Raw genomic sequence first — 23,252 nt, 5'->3', positions numbered from 1 at the left:
GAGGGCTCCGGAATAATTTCGACCACCTGGGGATCTTTAACGTGCACTGACATCGCACAGCACACGGGCGCCTTAGCGTTTTTCCTCCACAAAAACGCAGCCGCCGCGGTCGCGTTAAAACCCGGGCTCTCCGGATCAGTAGTCGAGCGACTGAGCCACCGCGGCGGGGCAGGTTTTGTTTCCCACCGGCCGAGCTGTGGATGGGGAGGAGGCTGACACGCCCCGCGAGACGCACGCTCGACCGTATAGAAAATGCGCGCGCTCTGTCTGCCGCGTTGTTCGGCCGTGGAGGCCAGCTGCGTGACTGTCGGCGCATAACAAGCGAGGTCGCGTCCGTTGTCCTAGCGGCCTTTGGGCGGTGTACCGCTTACGGATGCGCCCCGCTGTCGGCTTTCTCTCTGGCGCTGACGGGAGAAGGAAAACGAAAGAATGTCAATGAAGGAAGGGGGCACGAAGGCGAGTGGAGCTGGTACATCAGCCGACGACGTCCGTGTTAAGAGCGAGCTTTCGGTCGGCGCGAATGCGAGACACAACCCGCGAAGCAAATGTGGCGCGCAAAAGAAAAAAAAAGAACGCTTGCGCAAAGAGGAAAGTTGGCACGCGCGGGCGGTACGCTTGCACTACGAGAGAGTCAGGTTTCTTGTTTGTTTTTGCTTCCCGGCTGCCACGCCACTAACTCGTTGACTATTCTGCGCTTCGTCGCCGGCCTCGCTTCTCTTCCACAGTTCGTGCTTCTCATGGCTGCGCCGCCGAGTGGGCGCCAACGGTGCTTCTCAAAACGATGCCGACAGACTTCGTGGGCCTGTCGGGTCACGACTTACAAATGGTCGACTCGCCCCTGGTGCTAACGGCCAAGAATTTAAATATCATTCGGCAACAATGGGCGCCGACGCCAGACGGCGAGTCTGCCTCAGCGTTTGGAGTGGACGTTTGCCTCCGTGCGTCCGGAAGAAAACTAAATGCAAAGATGCACTCGAACAATAAAGTCCCGTACAAATACCGCCATGGCACTCTAAGGCGCCGCTCGATCTAAGCATGCGCCGGTTTTAAGAGAAACTTCATTGCGCTCGCGACATTCGTCATCAGCCTGACTGCGCCCACTGCAGGACAAAGGCAGCTCCCATGTCTCTCCAACTAACCCTGTCATTTGCGAGCTGCAGCCACCGTATCCCCGCACACTTCTTAATCTTTTCCGCCCAACTAACTTTCTGCCGCCCTCTGCTACGCTTCCTTTCTCTTGGAACGCATTACGTTAGTTATCTTACCTTCGCAGTACATGCCCTGCCCAAGCCCGCTTCTTCCTCTCGATTTCGACTAGGATGTGTCATTAACCCGAGTTTGTTCCCTCACCCACTCTGCCCGCTTCCGGTCTGTTAGTGTTACACCTATCATTTTCCTTTCCATTGCTCGATGTGTTGTCCTTAGCTTAAGCTGAAACCCCTTTTCGTTAGCCTCCACATTTCTGCCCCGTAGGTGAGTACCGGTAAGATACAGCTGTTGTACGCTTTTCTCTTGAGGGATACTGGTAAACTGCCACTCATGATCTGAGCGAACCTGCCATATGCACTCCACCCCATTCTTATTCTTCTAGTTATTTTCCTCTCATGATCCGGATCAGCAGTCACTGCCCGCCTTAATTAAGCATTAAGCCGATTTTCAAAAAGCTAATTGTTGCAAAAAAGTACAGGTGGTGGAATCGAAAAACCGCGGGGACGCAGTTGTTGTGGGGCTATGAGACTTTTACCCGTAATATTACGTCGTGAATGTGGTCAGAGTGGAAGCCATTTTTCCTCTCCTGCATTATTTCTTTGTACTTTTTTAAATAGATCGTACTGAATGTGCAATTAAATTAGAAACCTGTTTTGCTGTCGTTCTTAATATTGCTGACCACAAGTTCCTGCCGTTGCATTCAGAAACATTTTACCGCATTGCTGTTGCAAGTGCTGCTCAAAATTGCGCAGTCTTCAAAAACATGCTGACGCTAAAATGTTTCAAAATGAAGGTAGCTGGCTTTAGTTGACGGCTATGTAGGTTTGTTTCATCAACTTTCTTTTTTTTTCTGTTCGGGCATCGAACAGTGAGAACCTGACAGGACCGTCGCCCAAGTGAATTCTGAATCTTATGCGATGGATCTTTGCCAAATCTTTTTAGACCAGCGATAACCTGGGGGACCAACGGGCCCTCATCCAACAGATCCACAGGGCAGCTCAAGTCAGTGGAGCCGTGAAATAAGGACCCCACCCATAAGCTCAAGCAACTGCCCTTTATATAATGAAGTTTTTCCATCTCCTTGCCAACTCTCACTGCGGTCATATGGGCTAGATATCTTTTGGCACTTACGGGACGTCCTCACAAAAACGGCCGTGAAAAAAAGTATTTTTGATGCAGATTATTTTTAAAAAATGTACTTGTCAGAAACAATTTATTAATATTCAAGAACATTTTTATAAAACAAATGAGAAAAAAATTGGTGGCGTTTACTGGCAGTGATTAGCCTCTAAAACTTACAAGACGAATTTCGTTCATGGCGAAAGGTATCTATCAAGTGCCGTTTTAAAACAAATGATAGGATGCCGCCGCTTCTGGAGCGATTCCAGCGATCTGGTAAAGTTCCGAAGTACTGCTGTGAAACGAGTTCGCTTAAACCTATTGACAGTATAGTTGTCCCCCGGGACGAAAACAACACTACACAGGACCCACTCTGTTAATTAGCCAAAAATATTTTGTATCGCATTACAAAAACGATCGCACTACTGGGTTCCGTACCTTTTTCTAAAGCAAATAGCTGCACGTTTCTAGCCATAGGATTGACCAAACATAATCTTAATAAGTGGTTATGAGGAAAGAAAAGGTCCAGAAATTGTCTCTCTCTAGGTGGGTTTTATACTGAGGGCGCAATCCTCAGAGGGGTCACTTCTGAATTCTTTCTTGCTGTCGAACCAAGTTTGCCTTACTCTACGCTACGTGTTACCACGGTACGTATCTACCAGCAGTTTGCGAGAATAAACAGAGCAGAGGAACGTTTACGAATCAGCGTCCCTTATATTATGTCTACCCTGTAATAAGGGACTTGTGCAACCATTGCCTTTAAAGATACGCACACGAAAACAGTCATCGCAGGATCGGAATATTATTGGTGAATGGTGTGAAGATTCTGAAGAATGGTATCACTCACACGATATATGCGCAACTTGTGTAAATTGCACAGGAAATAATCATTGAAGCACTTGTTCTAAGCGATCGTAGCCTCCGCGCGTTCGATAATATTTTAATCATATTCTACTCTTTTTACAACTTGAAACTATGAATTATGAAACGTTCCCAATTGCTGACTTTGTTTTTCTTATTTCTTTCAGCGCTTTCGGTGTCTTATAAAACTGCGATGTCAGGAGAGAAATCCAAAGTTTTCATATATCACGAATAAAAATCACTTATCCCCCCCCCCTCTCAATCAGAGCTGCATTTATCAATCTCCTTATTTACTTTCCAAATAAAATGCTAACGCTATCGTAAGCCCTTAGCGGCTTTATTGCTTTTCCCGGAGGGAAGGCGGGCCCTTAGCTGGGAAAGAGGATATTCTGCGATCAGACTTAGCGGAAAGTAAAGGCCATCAATACCAAGTCCACTCTGATCGATAATAATCCACACAAGACGGGAACCAGCAGAACCAGCGTGCACCTAATTTTCTGCAGGGCTTTGCAGCCTGGAACATATCAGACCTTATTTTTCTAGGTTGCTTTGGGAAGAAGTTTGAACAAACTCCTTGAATTACACGTTGAGAACTTTTGATACAGAAGGTCTGCAAGCTGCATGCAATTTCCTTTGCCAGTCCCGTATGGCTTCCCATCGAATCGTAAGGAATTCCGGCACAGAGTAGCTGGCAGCAGTTTTCTAAAATCTCCAGTTCTTCAAGAGGGCTGTTTGTTTATCTGACCTCCGGCTAAGCTTTACAGAAAGATGTCTTTGTGTGAGCAAGAAGGCATTAAAAGCGGGTGTAAGCTGGAGCTATACTATCTTTAGTTGCTGTTTGCTCCCTTCAGGTTTCAGACTGGCTCTCAAAGGCTATAGCGGGACGTGTATACGGTTGAAGCGGCGCTTGTTTCTGGCGCTTGCTTTTCGGACACTCTATAGGAGATCGGTTCTTATACCTGCATATGCGGACACTCGGCCTGGGAAGCCGACAGGCTCAGGAAATTAAGTACATTTAAGCGCAATTCAAGCCGAAATTTCCGATATTGCATGGGAAGAAGTAAAGCGTTACATCCGTATTTTATTTTTCTTCTGTTTCTTGTTTTCTAACGAACGCCCACGAGTTTTTTTTTTTTTTTGCCCTATGGAGTACGATTTAAGACCTGCTACTGCTTAACGCTTTTGAACAAAAAAGGTTTAATACATCAAGATCTTGTTAGCGTAAGGTTATGGTTCACTTCTACATTATTTATTTATTTATCTATTCATTTATTTATACTTTGTTATTAGCAATGAAAATAGGGAGGATAGTGAATCAGGCGGCCGGGGGGAGGGGGGGGGGGGGGGCATGGGCAGCCCTTCAGTCCCTAAGAGGACACCACACGGGCTGACTTTCAACTGGTTACCATTCAACGCAAGGACAGGTTTTTGTACACTACGAGAACATGAGTATATCTTCCCACAATCCTATCACGCAGCAAGTCACTTTCCACAGCACCTTTTACGTTTACTTCGCACCATCAAGACACATCATCTCCTTCCTTGATAGCAAAACATAGTGTGTTCCCACAACCATCTTTCCAGTTTTTTTATGTCTTTAGCTCCCACGATCCCCCGTGTTAGCTACTTTCTACTCCTGCTTATGACTTTGCATTCGTTGGACATCGAACTGCATGCACCTGGCTTGCACTCTTGACAGTGTTCAGCAAGGTTTCCTTTACCATTTTCTTCATTTCTGTTGTGCTCGCGTACCTTTCATACATAGCCACCTCCCGGTTTGACTTATGTAGACTTTACTGCATCACATTGGCAAGGAATATACAGCCCATTCCCCACAATCAACAAATGTGGTCTTGTGCTTCTTACTGCAGATTTTCTTGCTTATAGGAAACCGATTCGTCGTCTTACAGATTTTTGCCAGTTTGTCTGGTGCGGAAATAAAAACTGCTCGAACATCTGCTTTCTGGCCAATTTTCATCACATTATGTAAAATGCTGTGCACATACGGAACCGCTACAGTTTTCTTACACCTCTCAGGCAGGCCTGGAACAGATTTTGCTTGCGGAACAGATTTTCGGATACCGACACCAAGGTATCTTTGGGATAACCAGTCTCTTCCAACCGTTTCACTTGCTCCCGGAAACTAGTTTATCAAGTGTTCGCACGACTGTTCCAGCGCATTTGTTCACAATTCCTCTTTGCACCAGCTTTGAGTGCGCCGAATGATATTCTAGCAAAGGTTTCTTTGCCCAAAAAGCATACCTCCAACACGAGGAGCCTTCTTCAGACACTAACTTGATATCCAGAAAACGAACTTCTTTGTTTGCTGGCATTTCAAATATCACCTGAGGTGGATGAAATCTTGCCATAAAAATCGCTATTACACCCGAGGATACTTTTTCTGTGCCATCCAAAGCACTGTCTATCCGAATCAGAAAATCATAGTCATGTCTAAACACCCTTTTAATTTTGTGGGATTTGCCTTGCCAACTGATAAATTCTGTGCAGACAGTCCTTTAGCTTTTTGAGATTCTACTACTCCTCATCATCTTCGACGCTTTTAAGCAAGCCTACATTGGGTAGTTAACAGTTAAGATTCCTTAATATCAGTCGAGAAAGCCAGAAGAGCCCTTCAAACAGGGAATGTGTATTGGATGGTGTCTAGCCTCGGATTTGAAGAACTTGTACTTAGCACACATGGACAAAATCCTGAATGAACGCCTGATTGGTTCCAAAGTTCAAAGTGTGTTTAAATATGTCGCTGATTTTCTCATTCTTATAGGCAGTGCTTTGGATGGCACAGAAAAAGTATCCTGAGGTGTAATAGTGATATTTATGGAAAGCTTTTATTCACTTCAGGTGACATTTGAAATGCCGGCAAACAAAGAAGTTCGTTGTCTGGATATCATGTTAGTGTCTGAAGAAGGCCACTCGTGCTGGAGGTATGCTTTTCGGGCAAAGAAACCTTTGCTTGCATATCATTCGGCGCACTCAAAGCTGGTGCAAAGAGGAATTGTGAACAAATGCGCTGGAACAGTCGTGCGAATACTTGATAAACAGTAGTTTCCGGGAGCAAGTGAAACGGTTGGAAGAGACTGGTTATCCCAAAGATACCTTGGTGTCGGTATCCAAAAATCTGTTCCGCAAACAAAATGTGTTCCAGGCCTGCCTGAGAGGTGTAAGAAAACTGTAGCGGTTCTGTATATGTATAGCATTTTACATAATCTGATTAAAATTGGCCAGAAAGCAGATGTTCGAGTAGTTTTTATTTCCGCACCAGACAAACTGGCAAAAATCTGTAAGACAACGAATCGGTTTCCTATAAGCAAGAAAATCTGCAGTAAGAAGCACAAGACCAAATTTGTTGATTGTTGGGAAGGGGCTGTATATACCTTGCCAATGTCATGCGGTAAAGTCTACATAAGGCAAACCGGGAGGTGACTATGTATGAAAGGTACGCGAGCACAACAGAAATGAAGAAAATGGGAAAGGAAACCTCGCTGAACACTGTCAAGAGTGCAAGCCAGGTGCATGCAGTTCGATGTCCAACGAATGCAAAGTCATAAGCAGGCGTAGAAAGTAGCTAACACGGGGGATCGTGGGAGCTAAAGACACAAAAAAACTGGAAAGATGGTTGTGGGAGCACTCTGTATGTTTTGCTATCAAGGAAGGAGATGATGTGTCTTGATGGTGCGAAATAAGCGTAAAAGGGGCAGTAGAAAGTGACTTGCTGCCTGATAGGATTGTGGGAAGATATACTCATGTTCTCGTAGTGTACAAAAACCTGTCCTTGCGTTGAATGGTAACCAGTTGAAAGTCAGCCCGTGTGGTGTCCTCTTCGTTTTGTTTTGGGTCTCGAGTGCTATACTTTTCTTCGTGTGGTGACAGCTTGCGTTCGGGATCTATGGAGTCGCAACCCGTCACGTCCAATACACACCGGAACAAGTGGTCAACAAGTGATCCGACGAAGTGTATGCTCTCAGTTTCGCAATGGTCTGACTCTGAAAGTAAAAGATGCAGCTGGCGCCAGTTAACCAGGTACCGAATGTCAAAAGCATCTTGCTTGCAAGAATGGCACGTGACTGGCTTGCGCTAGCGCCTTCAGCAATCGGGCATGACAGTCCCTGCCCCGTGGCCCCGGCGTACGATAGAAAAAGAGCCGTCCAGGTCAAGCACCGTTCTAACAAGCGAACATATTTAAATGTACGGCGCGTGCTATTGTTGCACGAGCTGCTGACGCTTTTAGGGATCTGTTCGAGGAGCTCTTCTTGGAGCTTTACAGGACGATAAAATTAGAAGAGAACGAAATACCACTCTTGGCGGTAGGCGGCGATATGGTTTCAGTTTCAAACGCCCAATACATGACGTGCTTCTTTTCTTTCGCCATTAATTCAGGCTGTGTTAGACAGCCCCTATTAGAGAGGCGCTTGTACACTACATGCCCAGCAATTCTGGACAAAAGCATCTTTGAGCGGGAAACCTTTTATAAACGCAGTATTTTCATATAATGTAAGCTTTAACTATAGCAATCAATCTATCCAAAGATCACCCGACAGCAGTCTTCTATTTATGTCTATTAATGTTTTCCTGTCTTCAAAAGCACTCCTCGTTTATTTTCTATGACAGTCTTAACTGTTCGATGCGATCGCTGGAAACATTTTAAAAGAAGGCTTTTGATACATATGAGAATAATGGACCATTATCTTCAATATTTCCATACCAGTGTCTTACATTTTTCCAATTTTCAAATTTTTTGCCTGACAAAGCTGGACTTGGTATGAGATGCTGCAAGCCTCATTACATTTCTGGCGTTATTTTTCGAATTTATTAAAATAACTTTCCAGTAAGATAACTACGGCAACGGTAACGTCACATAGCCCTTTGCAGCGACGCAATGCAATTTAAATAGTTATAATGCTGTTGCGCGCAGTGTAAGGTTTCAAAGGTGGTCGTAAAGGTCGCACGTTTCAACCTGTCGAGACGTGAAATTAATTGTTTGAACTCCCAATTTGCAAGATTCCTTCATTAATATAAAGTGCCTTATAATCTACTTGGAAGGCTGTCGTTTCTCCGTGGCATTTCGTAAGTTTCTGGAAATCTGAGACCACTCAATTTACTCACGGTGCATCGTAATGCGGGAATGTGCTAAAACAAGGAGCCTGAGGTGGAGACCTCTTCTGCAAAAACTTTCCAACGTAACGATTCAGAAACATCGTCGTTTGCTTCCAATAAGGGCTCTGCCACCTGTTACAAAGTGCGCAAGTTTTCTTTTTTTCTCTCTCTCTTTCTCTGCGCTACTTCGAGTCGTGGGTAGCAAGCTGCGCATGGCATTCGTGCATGCTAGTCTCACGGGTTTGGGTGGCGAAGTCAACTTCAAAAAGCATTGAGGAGGAAAAGTTTCGTTCCTCTTTCCGACCACTGGACGTGCCTGGCTGTCCCCAATGTCCGTTCATGGGGCTGCCCCGCGTTACCGGTATGAAGCAGAAATATTATGTAATTGCTTGGGCTCCTTGCGTCATCGCGTCCACTCATTGCCACGACAACAGCGGGTGCGCAGTCAGCAAGCCATTGCCAGCACGAGATATTCGTATTCAAGAAGGCTGCGTCGTCGACGGTGGTTTCTCATCAAGGCATCAATGATCTGCATCAGACTGCCGTCGGCAAACTCCTTTTTTGTATTAATATTTCTCCGCCATCACCAAAAAAAAATGAAACAGCGCATTAATAATCTGTTCCCACTTTAGGAGACGTTAGTTGTTTCGGCAGCCATAGCGTCGTGCGTGTATGCCTCTCGACCAGTTCATTACCATGTAGCGCCAGTACTGCTCTGTTCTGTATTTCTCCCTGCTTTAGGCTGTTTTGGCGCTGTGCTGCTCTGCCGCAGCACTGTTTTTCCGGTCCCCTGTTTCTTTCTTCCTTTCTTAATTCCCTCTTTCTTTTATTTACTGACGCGTCCTCTTTCTTCGAAAGCTGATTTGCCTCTGTGCCCCTTTGGCTCGCGCTGTCCTGGTGCGTACTGCTTTGTCGCCTGCTGAGCTTAGTACGTGCTGCTCATCAGGAAACACGAGCGGCGAGACAAACCGGAAACAAAGACACGAAGAAGAAGACAGCACGTGCGCTAACTTCCTGCACAACATTTCTTCCAATTAGGAGCAAATTAATAAAAGCTAGTGTATGTCTTGCCTTTGCGCCCTTCACTTCGGTTTACGCTGCCGCTCGCGTTTACTGAATTCGTCGAATGGTGTTTCGTCACTGCCCACCCCACATCATTGTCGGGCTCGTGTGTAGTGTCGCTTCCAGCGACCAAACTTGCTTTGAATTCGTGATGTATTGTCTGCATCCACTCTGCAATGCTTCGAAGCGCCAGCGGTGTCATCAGTGCCCATCACAGCCACACAACCAAAGTCACTCCCAAGTTCCGTCCAACGCATGCGGAGGTTTCTTTCCGTTATAGGAGGTTGTACACCTTTTAGGGATCTTTACTGTGTGGAAGATTTCGTTTCGTGGTGCATTGGGCATACCGCTGTCTGCTCGGTTCTGTCAGAAAAAAAAAAGAAAAAACGTATTTTTGCTGGCACAGATTCCCTATTTATGACGATGCTTCTACACATGTCCGCTGTGCGACTGCCGCTGCACATAATGGGTCATTGGCAAGCTTCTATGCGCTTCGGCTAATCGGCTCCGCCGCGCCCCACGCCCCACGCCACCGCGACATCCTTCTTTTTTGCTTCGCACATTAATCTGCAAGCGTCATACCAGGGAAACCTTCCACCCGTTCTCAAGTTTAGCCCTCGACTCAAACTTGGTCCTCATTAATAACGCGAACAAGAACACGGTTTATTCGAAGAAATTATATACTAGGTTACCACAAGACAATTAGCATTAAAGGTGTACATGGGCCTTCCTTGTGATCACGTTTAAGTTGCAGAGAACTTCACTTCCCGCCTCATTCTTTTCAAGCACGTTAATGTTTGTGCTTGACTGCCGTAAGAGCTTTCTTTCTACCCGTGTCGTCTTTTATCACGCAGTTAACAGTTTATTATTGTTAACAGATAAACGGCAATCATTTTCAGTGTTTTCAAATACATGAATCAGTAAATTCATAAGATGGCAGTAATGGATGACGCCGCAGAAGGTTCTTCTCAACGGTGATGAATGAACGACGCTCAGTCGTTTCGAAGGCTGGTAGACTGAACATTTCTATAACTTAATTGTCACAACGGTACAGACGAGATGTGCGAAAAAAAACAAGCATACAGTTACAGCATACATTTGCCACAGCTATCAGACCCCACGGCTCGCACATCACAGCTTCATTCACACACAAAAACCAGCGTTTCTCTACTCCGTCGCACAAATCCTGGCCAAATGCTAAAGCATGTTCATGCATATTCAACGCTCGTTCTTACGCACAGATACGCATGTCTGCTTGTTACGCCTTTACAAAGATCAGTATTTGCTACGTCACGCCCTCTATCCTTCGCGACACCGGTGCCTACCTTGACAGCGGAGAAAATATGTGGCCGCGAAGCTCACGCAAAGGTTTACGAGATTATCTGACATATTTGGCACCATCCTGGCAGCTGGGAGAGGGAGAGCAGCTACCGCAGCCCGTGCAAGGCTGCGCCCTATTCCCTGCCTGAGAGTGTAATATCCGCTGGTGACTTTTTGAAGGCACTTCATGATGTATTTTAGATGCTGTATAGGTATATTCTTCAATCTTATTTGTCGTGCATGATTTTACCCCTGACTGATTGCTCGTATATTGCATGTTATATCTTTGTGCCCTCTGTGCTTGGCCCTAAGCAAAATGATGATGATGATGGATTTTTATGGCGCAAGGGCATCTATGGCCAAAGAGCGCCATGGAACAAGGTATTTTTCAAATTCTCAAGGTGGGGTCAAAGACCCGTTTTCCAAGCATTTCACCCTAAATAAGCCGAGCACCAGACCAGGGGAAAGCTTGTACCCATTGTATCACCGGTGGGTACCCGGCGGCACTGGGGATCGAACCCCGCACCTCCCGCATGCGAGGCGGATGCTCAACCACTTGGCCACCGCTGCGGTGGACCTAAGCAAAAGGTCTGTAGTACTGTGTAAATAAATAAATAATGTACGTTCTACATTAAGTAACGAAGCACAGAGAATTTCCTAGTGAACTTTATAGCCGCTGAGCTATGTGAAAATTTTAACTTAGAAAGCGGACCCGCGTCAAAATAAATGCTAATGAGGTAATTATAAGAGCAAATCGTAATCGCGTTTTTTGTTCCTGGCAGGGAAGGTAGAGGAGGATGTGTAGTGGAGGGAACGCAAAAAAATAAAATAAAAGGAATGCGAAGTTCGCTCACTAAAGGCACAGCAGCCTCGCTTGAGCATTCTGCACTTCCCAGAGGCGTCGGCCTCAGCGGTTGTTGCGTTGCGGTGCTTGCAATTACATGGGGCAGCTGTAGGGGTCAGCACGCATCAGCACAACGGCATCCTTCGAAAACACTGCTGCTAGGGGCCTTTACTTCATGTCCTGAAGCTTTCAGAACGAAAAAAAATTGTTCTGTATTAGCTCATCTATACATTTAATGGAAGACAATTTGCTCTGCAAAGCAAAAACCCTTGCTGCTTCCTAGAGGCGTCCACCATCTACCCTGCTCGAGTGTCACACACACACAATGCGCCCTAATCTTGTCCAACGGTTTAGTTCGCCTCATTCTACGCACCGCGCATGTCAGCGTGAGGCAGAACGGCAGGGCAATCCGCCACGCGTGCTCCGCGTAGATGGTCAGAGCTTTCGACTCCTGCGGCAGTCCGCGCGCTGTTCCATTATGAATGAGGACGGAAAATGTTACTACCACACGAGGCGGTACGACCAGAATCCAGAGTGGTCTCTTAAATACAGCCTCCCTATAGTAATCCGAGTTACTATACAGCTACTCACGAAGCGCGTAGAGGCAATCCCTTGACGCCTACGCTTTCGTTTTTAGCTCTCATTTTGCTGCTTCTCTTGCCGTTCGTCTAACTGTATAGATAATCCCCGCATACGCCGCGAGGCACGGGGCCCGTTCGCCTCGTGCCGTGGATATATCACGCAATAATAGCGGGCGGGAGTGCTCTAGCAGAGCGAAAGCAAGCTGTTGCCCCAGATCTATATCAAAACTCACTATTGGTACAAGAAGGAAATAAGAGCGAACAAGAGACGCACTGAGCACGGTACCGCGAAAGCAGCGCCCATGTACTGTACACGCGGTGATTCAGTGCTTTCGGGCAGAAGTTTCGTTCCACTCGTCGCCCTCTTTCCCCGCTTTGTTTGTGATGGCGCGCTGTGCGCGCTTGTCGCGACAGAGGCCGCCCAGCCAGCGTTTCCCCCGGCGGCGGCGCGGCGCAGTGGTGTGCGTGAGGGCGCGCGCACCACGCGGCATCAGCGCTTTCCGGACCCCCCGCGCCCGAGCGCGCGCGTCAACACATCCCCAGAAATCGGCTCCGCACCAAACTCGAGACCGCGTACTTGCAGGCACAGATAGACAGAGAGAAATTGAAGAGCGAGGTTGACGAGCAAAATACGGCGATGGAAAAAATAGGCGCGACCATTATTATAACCCCCTGCGCTTGTGCCATTCCGCCTGGATTACCATTCACGAGCACAGAAGGTACGAGTGTAGGCCTTATTCGAGAACGCGCTTTCCTTCGGTTCTCTTCTTATCTCCTTTTTTTTTCTCATCTTTTTTCTTTCAGGCAGAGAAGCGTGCAAGCACACGTTCTTCTGAGCAATGGAGGCTTCGCCCTTGTTTGCACTGTCCCGGCCATAGCCGAGCTCAAGCGGCTGCCGAGAGCGGCCCCCTCTAGCCCTCGGTCGGTGTTTGCCAGATTGGAACGCGAATATCCCCGGCTAGGGCAAGTTGACAAACCCGTTCGCGCATGCGAAAAATCGCTCGCGCGGCTAAGATTGAGAAATTGCGCGTGCTCTTTTTCTGCTTTTCATTCTCTCTCTTTCTCTCACTCTTTCCCTATTGGCATCCACTATCGCTCGCTTCCCGCTTCGTGCGCTTCGGGTTGCAGAGGCACGGGATAGGGACAGGGGCCACGTTTCATTTTTTTTTCGAGACTTTTTCCCCGTAAAAGGAGTTATTGGCAGACAACGAAAAGTCCCGGCTATTCCCAATGACAAATATGCAGTGCTGTGAAGGACAAGAAAACGGAACACGCCTTTTTGCAGAGAGGGCGTACAAAAAATGAATTCGATGCAAGGAGGCGAGCCCAAAAAGACGGAGACATCAAGGTAAACACAAGGCGACAAGAAAATTCCGCGCGGGTGCAAATGGAAAACTCAGGTTCGCGTAAAAATAGAACAATGTGCTTACGCCTATTTCCTGCTCACTCTACGTTTAGGTATGGCTATGTAAAGGGGGGAAAAAGACGTCGGCGCTTAGGCAGGAGGTTAAATGCAGGTGACAGCGCGAGAAAGGAAGCCGTGCATGGAGTGTGTGCAGCTCCTAAAGAGCACGGTCGACAAAAGACGCTCGAAGAGCACAGCACACTGCCGCGAGCCCTGCTTGTGCGCGTGATTGAAGGTGAACTGTTGCCCACTGAAGATCGACTTTGACGCGCCCGTGGACGCACAGCGCGAACGGCGCACGTAGGCGGAATGGGTCAACAACGGTATGTGGGTAAAAGGATTATTCGCTGTTTCTTCTTTAACGTCACTATACGGAAACACATTATCATGTCTTTGAACTAAAAAATGTGACAACTCGAGTGCAGGCGCAGGTGTAGGCTCTATATGGCCGCGAACCCATCCAAAAAGAAGCGAGGATTATGCGTACGAGCACACGTACAAACTCAATAAAAAAAGAGATGCGGTAACCGGCAGTGGTGAAAAGCGTAGATGGTAGAAACGTCATTATTTAAACACTTTCATCCCTAGTGCAAATGGCGCCACACTAAACATTTCAAGTAGTAGTAGTTGTTTTGGTACAACTTTTTAGTAGTTTTAGTAAAAGTAGTAGTAGTACAACTAAGCCGGAAAAGAAGTAAAACTGGAACACAGACAGACAGACGGGCGGACGGACGGAAAGACAGACAGACAGACAGACAGACAGACAGACAGACAGACAGACAGACAGACAGACAGACAGACAGACAGACAGACAGACAGACAGACAGACAGACAGACAGACAGACAGACAGACAGACAGACAGACAGACAGACAGACAGACAGACAGACAGACAGACAGACAGACAGACAGACAGACAGACAGACAGACAGACAGACAGACAGACAGACAGACAGACAGACAGACAGACAGACAGACAGACAGACAGACAGACAGACAGACAGACAGACAGACAGACAGACAGACAGACAGACAGACAGACAGACAGACAGACAGACAGACACAGACAGACAGACAGACAGACAGACGGACAGACGGACGGACGGACGGACGGACGGACGGACGGACAGACAGACAGACAGACAGACAGACAGACAGACAGACAGACAGACAGACAGACAGACAGACAGACAGACAGACAGACAGACAGACAGACAGACAGACAGACAGACAGACAGACAGACGGACGGACGGACGGACGGACGGACGGACGGACAGACAGACAGACAGACAGACAGACAGACAGACAGACAGACAGACAGACAGACAGACAGACAGACAGACAGACAGACAGACAGACAGACAGACAGACGGACGGACGGACAGGCGGACGGACGGACGGACGGACGGACGGACGAACGGACAAGCGGGTGGGCGGGCGGGCGGGCAGGCAGGCAGGCAGGCACGTACAGTCGTGCGCACACCTGTCCAGTGAGCTCGACAAGCGCACCGGGGAGTACACTTGCGTCTTTTACGAGAGCCCTAGTACTTGAAACAAGACCATATCGTGAATGCACATTCCGATGAATTGGTTGAACTTCTCGTGTCTTCAAAAGCTATATTGGGTCTGGCACGCAGCCGCGATTGGCATAAATGCACAACATTGTGCGCCACTCGAGCGCCCTATACTGTACACACACATACGCGCGCGCGCGGGCGCACACGCGCACACGCACACACACAAGCACGCAAACACATAGTAATGACACATCCAGTACATGGGCACGCATATGGCCGATTGATTTCGGGCACCTATGATTCTTTGTTTAATGTGAACCGAAATATCCGCTGACGAGCCTCATTTCGCTTCCATCGTAATGCTGCCGCCGCGACCGACCGGGATTTCAGCCGGAGATCAAAACTTTACTGCGGACGGTAACAAGAGCTGTGGAATTAGGGCCTTCCGAGTGCTTCCAGTAATGACAGCGCTACAGGGACAAGATGCCGGGACGATGGCGTTCTGCACCAAGCTAAGCTCTCGTGATGGCCCTGCCGTTATTTGACACTAATCTCTTTTGTCGTCGCTCCCTTCGCGGACAACAGGAGGGCCGACCAGCGGGTGCCTATCACTCGAGACTCTTGGTCGGCCGGCGATGGAAGCGGACGAGCCTATGCGCCCAGCGCTCCGACTGGTCTCGACGGGAAATAACCATGGGAGAGAACGCTGCGCTATTCGCGTTGGTAGTTTGTTTCTTGTTCATTCGTAAGCTTTATATTTGTATACCATATCGCGTTAGCCGCCGAGGTATTCGCTCTTCAGCTGGTGTCCAGGTGCTTATATGAAAGTAATTAAGGGAACCGGAAATGTGTCATATCTTGTTTCCATGTATTTCAGTTCCTTGTACTCCCACTTTAGCGGGTCGCATAAAAATTGGAGGGGACACTTAAGCTCCGCATTAAGGGTGCGATGCGGTAGCGTAAATTGGTTAATGCCCATATATATGCGGAACAGGTCATTCTCTACTTTGCATTCATAGATCCCTGGGAGTCCTCATACCCCTCCTTGCGCATTGGTGCAGCGGTTAAGCGATGCGCCATTGCCCCGCGATGGCAGGTGCTCCCAACAGTGAGCCTTGTGCGGCCCAGGTTGCTCTTCCCGAGCGACGAATCATTAATATGACCGCCACCTGTCACGGCGGGCAGTTTGCTCACTATCCGGTGAGTGGGTTACAATGACGCCGCAAGGTCAGGTGACCTAGTTTGCTTCTCCGGAGATTTCTCGCTCACAACGCCGATGACGCCGGATTTTCTGCAGAACGGGGCTCTTAACGCTATCGCGTTAAAGGAACTCTAAATCTGAGAGTCTCCAGGCGCGCTTCCATGCATACTCATCGCTAAGATTGTTGCATTTAATAAGATAATTACATGGCATCGGTTTCTAAATCTAGTGTGGCGAGCAGCGGGCAGTGAGAGGAATCCGTGACTGCTGTGACTGTACTGATGTACCGTACTGGTCAAAAGTGTTCACCCCACAGAGCTCTGTGGAGCTCTGGAGAGCTCCGTAGTGCGATGCCTACGGCGCCCCCGAAGTTGAACCAGAGTTGCGAAGGGCAGAGTAGGTCTTCTCACGAGAGGTCTTCTCCCACTGCAGAGATTCGGAGTTCCAGGGGTGCCCTGCTACCCGCTTCGACAGCGAATCCCGTAGGCCGGACACTTTTGACAAAGCCTCTACCATGCTGAGCACGTGGCAGCACGGGAGAGATCTCATTCTGCAACCGGGAGCACAAAAAATGGGAGTAGCCCATAGTGACGAAAAGCTAGAACAACGATTCTTTCAACGAAGGAATCATGATGTTTGACTAGCGCCAACTGTTTCTTCTTTTCACATTTTCGCTCGAAACAAAACGTCTGTCTTTCGCTATATTTCTCCACGACTTATTTCCCGCTTCAGCCATTTGCCTCCTTATCGTCGGCAGCTGCCGCATGTGACGTCACGGTTATTAGCCAGCTACCAATATCCTTCGCCGACTCTGGTTTCAAGGCCGTGGCTGACCGAGACCAAAGGGGAAAAAGAAAGGACTTCTTCACTAGATACGCACACTGCCTCTCCATGCCGCTACTTTTGTTTTTGCTGCAAGAATGGTTTTTCTCAAAATTTTCTTGGTTAAGAGTTTTACACTTTTCACGAGTTATTTAGGTTCACAGTCGGGCTTAAAATAACTACTGCACTAGAAGCTGAAAAATGCGCCCATTCAACGTAAGAGACTTAATTTTATTGCAGGCGCTGATTGACCGAAGGAAACAGTTTTTCACGTCGCCGTGCTGTTACAGAACAGCACCGGAACGAAACTCTCCTCTTGATTTCGTTTAGTACAAAGCTCAAAAGTAAATACAGACTGTCTCTGTGACCCTTCAGGTGGCGCAAGCTCTCATTACCGGCCAGCGCTTCGGCTGTTCACTTGCGAACGCCATTAGCACGCAGCATTAACCTAATTCCTCCACAGAATTCGAAGGTGCGCAACCGCCCGCTACTGACAGTAAACGACAGCTCATCACGACTCCACCCTGAAAACGCCATTGTGTAACTGCTGCAGGATCCCACAACTCACGGCCCCACCGTTCACAGTCCCGTCGCGTCCTATACACCCGCGGTCCTTACATAATTGAGCGCTCCTTTTAAAGAGATGCGCTAAACCCTGGGGTCTCTTGCCCTCAGAGCGCGCGCAAAGACAGCGCTGCGTAGCATCCGGTTTTTGTTCGCTGCTTTCATTTCTTTTTTCTTCTTCCCGTTTTGCGTCTTCTTTTCCTAACGCGGAGCTCTCCGACTCTGAGTGTCCATTTTCTCCGCAAGTCATGTACTGCTACGCTTGTCATACGGCTACACCAACGCGGTGAAGCTTTACGACTGCATCCACCGGCTCGCAAGGCCGCGTCGTATACGCCGTCACAGAAACGTTCTCTCTTTATTCGGAGCAGAAGTGTAAACAATAGCGGAAGCCATCCTCCTGCATCGGCACACCACACAGACGATCACGAAGCGCACGGATAGCCTGGTCACCGCACGTGCTTTCGCCGGAGACATACGCGGCCGCATCCCGGGAGTTTTCAGTCCGGCGACGCTCTCAATCACGCCTCCTTTCGGAATGCATCCCACAGCGCCGAGGTATCTAGGGTAGCAAGCGAACGCATGTCGTCGCTCGCTACTTACAGTCACCGGGCAGGCCTGCTGCCTGGCATGCGGTGGAGGAGGGAAGAGCTACGTTGATAGCGAACAAAACGCACCCTTGTTGCCTGCATCACACACATTTTCTCCAAAGCAACGGCGATTGATAGGTAAAAGTGCAGTGGGGTTTATAGGAGTCACATTAGCACTTTTCCGGAACACGCAAAAAAGAAGCCGACAGTACGTATCAACGCCGCAGCACGAAAACAGAAAACATGAACTAATAACATAAAAAATACAGAACAAATGTAGTACCAACAGGCACGAAAGTACAACATGAATCCGATTTGTTATTTTTTTTTTCTTGCGGTCAGACGACCCTCCTCCGAAATTGAGGCTGCGTACATGCGGGAATATGTGACCTATGCGACTAATATTCCACCCCTTACAAAGTGCCCCAGTTCACAAGCACGTTCCTCGTCTGTTTCCCTCGCCACGCAGAACATGCCACATCGCAAGGCCGCAGCGGTAACAGCAGCCTTCCGAAACACACCTGCTGTCCGAGCCGCCACTGTCTACAGATCGAGCCGCTGACTTACATAAGGCGCTGACTGAGGTGAGGAAAAGACATCTTCCCGATCCAGCTGCTGCCTGCGCGTAGATGTTCCCTAGAAAATGTGAAAGTGCAAGGCGACGTGACCCGGGGCTGCGCCGACGGGCGGTGAACCGGCGCCTGTCCCGCACGTCCTGTTCGTGCAAAAATGGCTGTGAAGCCGTCAAAACGGAAAAGCGTGAAATTTGTTTACGGCACGAGCCGTCACCAGCGCAGCGCACGCCGCCAGGAGGAGTTGCAAAAGGAAGTAAAGCAAGTAAGAGGTGCCCATCGCAGTTGGAGCTTGCTCTGAACGCTTTTTTGCTTCTTTTTGTTTCATCTTCCTTCTTCCGTTTGTGCTCGCTGAAGCGAAATAAATGTCTCGTATCATGCCATGAGATTTCTCTACAAATGGCGGCTTTCGGCTAGCGGAAAAGTAAAGCATAATCGCTGTGCTAGCCAACTTTTTGTATTTGTTTCTATCTTTTTTTCCGATTTCACCCAAACACTCCTGTCCGGTAGCAAACATCGCTGTTTTCTGCGGCTGTCTGCATCAGGCTCGACTTCAGCCTTTAATAAACTTTACTAAGCTCTCATGTTAATGAAGCTTAACGAGCTGTCAAAACGTGCTGCTGAAACGTTTGCGCCCAACGAAGGTACAGGGAAAACGTGGGCAAAAACATTCAATCGTACAGAGGCGTACAGCTGTAGGCATGCGAAACAGGCTGCGCCCCCTGTAAAGAAGAGAGGCATGCTTATTCGCTGGAGGTGCCCACAGATACGACGTTCATTCGGGGTGTACAGGTTCTTCATGTCTATTCAAAAGCGGAGCACGGCTTGCTTCCAAAAGATAAACTCGACGAAGGCCCTCCAGCGAATGGGGCGAACGGCGGTCGTTTCAAATGCACGTTCTCTTGAAAATGTGTCCACATCTTTTTTGAGCTGAGTGATTTTTGTAACCTTCTGTATTAGCAGCAAGTACGAATAGAGTATACATGTTTGAGCTGGTCTTTTGCGTCCTCTTGTGCGTTTTGCCTGGAATGTGCGCAGCCGCAGCAGGAGGACGTCACCGTTTATGAGTCCTCTTTGATGTGAATGTTCCTGATTCGCGAGATTCGCCTATGTGTTTTCTGATAGCCACGGAACAGTGGGAGGCTGTGCTGGCAGCGCGAAGACGGTCACCATCGCCTAGGTGCGATGAGCTTTGTGGTGGCAGACCCAGGCCAAAAACGGCCACTTCCGGGACAATGAAACAAAGAGTCACTCTTCCGACGCGGCTTCCTTTGCCTCGACCGAGGACGGACGATTGTCTCCTCGTTACTTTTCGTGTGGCATCCCGATGAGTGGAATGCTTAGACCTACACTTCCAGCCTCGCACTCATCATCGGCCTCATCGACCCGCTCCAGCGCTAGGGCCAGCCTTTAATATACGCAGATGATATTGGCGTTTGGGCAGCAGGTGTTATATTCCCACAAGTTTATGCGAGATTTCGAAAGCATCGCTGTGACGTCACTTCACATTCGTTGACGAGGCGTGCGCACTTGCACTTCGGAGCGCTCCCTGGTTGCATTTTCACACAAGATATTGTCAGAAAATGTCATCACACGCCAAACGTGCAACGAAAAGGAATTCCCCACTAGAGGACGCGCTGCTTTCGTAAGGTATTCATCGATCAAGGCCTGTCCTGGACCCGCAATGGGCGGTATATGAAAGAGCGACAGGCCGTAATTCTCCACGTTCTCTCATCGCCTTGGGGAAGATCGTGGGCTGCACTCGTGCGGTCGATGGTGCAGCTATAGTACAATGCACCATTTCTGGGTTGCCTGCGCCGCAGGCTGCCTGTGATTGGGAACATCCGCGAGAGAAATAGTCATGCTCGTCACAGTGTGCAAGCGCAGGACCTCCAGACATGGGGGGGGGGGGGGGGGGGGGGGGAGGGGGGGGGGGGGAGTGGTTTTATCTAAAAAATAAATTAAAACCGGAAGAAAAGCAAGGCTACAGGCCGCGGCAGCTGCTATCTACTATCTTAGGCGTTTGAGCTGCGTCCGGTGGAAATAAAAGGGACAGGGGAGAGGATAGGAGAGGCGAAACACAGCATGGATAACGAGGAACGCTGGGGCAGAAAACATGTCTTCTTCTGGCAAAATGCGCTCTCCTGAGGCAAAAGCTCTCATCACCTCAAAGCATCCAGTGACCGTGTAAACTCGCAGCCAGGAATTTACGGAACGCAATACTAGCGAAAAAACTTAATTTTCATGCTGGCTTTGCAAGCTGCTTGAAATAGATATACAGGGCGTTTCACCTACGACGCTAAACATTTTTTTAAATAGGCTTTTTTGAATTAGAACAGCGGTTTTTTTCAGCATAGTATTGTAAGCGGTGTCGTACATCATAATACAGCTAAGACGTGCTAACTAGCAGGCTGATTAACCAATATTGAATGGTGAACTTTTTAACTATTACTGATAGGCTCCTTAATTTTTGAGAGGCGTGTAGCCCACATTAAGTAAAATCCATATCAGTGTTTAGAATTACGAAAACGCGGTTACCCTCGGCACTGTGGCCCAACAAATTTTGGCTACGTCGCGTCAAAATACAAGCGTTTTAGAGAAGTTTGCAGGCAAAATCGACCTCTCCAGTGCACGTAACTCGTCGAAATAGCCTAAATTTGTTGGGTCACAGCGCCGAGGGTAACCGCGTTTTCGGAATTCTAAACACTGATATGGATACTACTTGCAGTGAGGTACACGCTTTTCAATAATTAAGGAGCCTAACAGTAGTAATTAAAACGTTAACTATTCAATATTAGTCAACCAGTATGCTAGTTAGCACGTTCTAGATGTATTCTGATGTATTACACCGATGAAAATGCTATGCCAAAAAGCCCTCTTCTAACTTTAAAAGCTTGTTTTTAAAAAAATGTGTAAAGTCTAAGGGGGAAACACCCTTTATGCATTCTAATCAAGAGTGAGAAATACACATTTCTCTGGATGCAATGTATTCGCTAATTATGTAGGGTGAACACCGCGGCTGACACTGTAGGTATCGCTATAGCTTGACTCCATTCAGACCGCATGCAGCTTTCATAAAAACACTGACAGCTGATAGCGGCGTTTTACCACTGCGCTTTGCTTCTACTTCGAGGCTGTTGCTCCCTTCGTGGAGCCTAAGCCGACCTAAGCTGCAGCTTCGTATACCTTGTATCAAGAGGAACCGTCACAACACAGCATGGTGTGTCGCCGCCAGCTTTCCTCTTTCTGACATGCACGGAAAACGCCTGAACGTCAACACAGATGCCACGGTTGACTGGAACCTATGCTTCAGGTGTAGTAGCCAGACGCAGTAGCACGACATCCTCGACTGACGCGGAACTGAAATCTCGTGCTTCAACTAAGTTTATTGATCAAGAGACCCCGCCACGATGGCCAATATTTTTTAACTCCAAAGCAGCCCACAACTGCGCCGTGGATCTTATGAGAAAATGTTCTCTGAGATCCAAGAAAATGTGTTTGCGTTCTGGCCGCTTTAGCGGAGGTCGACTTTGCGAGCTCATGTCTTCATTCCCCGGACCCTGACGTCTAGCTTAAAGTCTTCCGTCCTCCCTACATCGACGTGAAGGAACTTGGTTGTTTCGCTCAGCACGGCGGTTGCATCAACGAGCCCAGACTCAGCCGGAAATTGGTTTGGCCGACAGCCCTGCCTATGGCCGTTGAGAAACGATTGAGTACATAAGTTATGGATTCTCTCTCACTTTACTATGTAAATGGAGGCGTTGTGCTCTGCATTCGACCCCGCTGGAAATTGTCAGCTGACAGGGAGAACAGGATCCTTGGACGATGGCCCGAGCGATCGTCAGCCTCGAAGTTTTGCCGTGTATTGCCTCCTTATGAGGTTGCCGTGCACTTCCAACATCCGCATTGCGCTCTATCTGCGTGCCCTCTCTCCTTACGTTTTATCCCTTCTGATCTACCACACTTAATGAGTAGCCAACATGAAATGTTGTTAGCATAGAGTTTCTAAATATTACCTAGAGGGAAAGCTGGCGCCACCGTCTATGCGAGCTTCTTAAAGGAAACTTCATCCACCGTGGAAATGACGGGAAGACAGCGTATCGCCCTTGGCTGGGCTCTAAAACGTCACTACGACTGCAGAAACGCACATTTTCGCAAATTATATGTTGCAAGGAAGCGTTGTTTCACAATAAATATGTCCTGTAATAAAATAGGCTCACTGTACGTCCTAGTAAATTGGCGGAAAAGGAGACAGGCGTAAGCGAGCGCCGAATTTGCCCATGGCGACAGAGGGATTTCCCTTCATGCCGCCAAATATAGCGAACCGTGGGAGATAATTTTTTGCGTTTAACAGAGACACTTTTCAGAGCGAATATTCTTTCAAATAAATTGTTAGCGCTTAAAACAGTACAATATAGAAGCTTCAGTTTTCACGTTGTGAAAAGCAGAAGCGTTTCATTGGTCTGCTAATGC

This window comes from Amblyomma americanum, chromosome 1, assembly GCF_052857255.1.
Source record: "Amblyomma americanum isolate KBUSLIRL-KWMA chromosome 1, ASM5285725v1, whole genome shotgun sequence".
NCBI classification, from domain to species: domain Eukaryota; kingdom Metazoa; phylum Arthropoda; class Arachnida; order Ixodida; family Ixodidae; genus Amblyomma; species Amblyomma americanum.
This window is presented reverse-complemented; position numbering follows the sequence as displayed.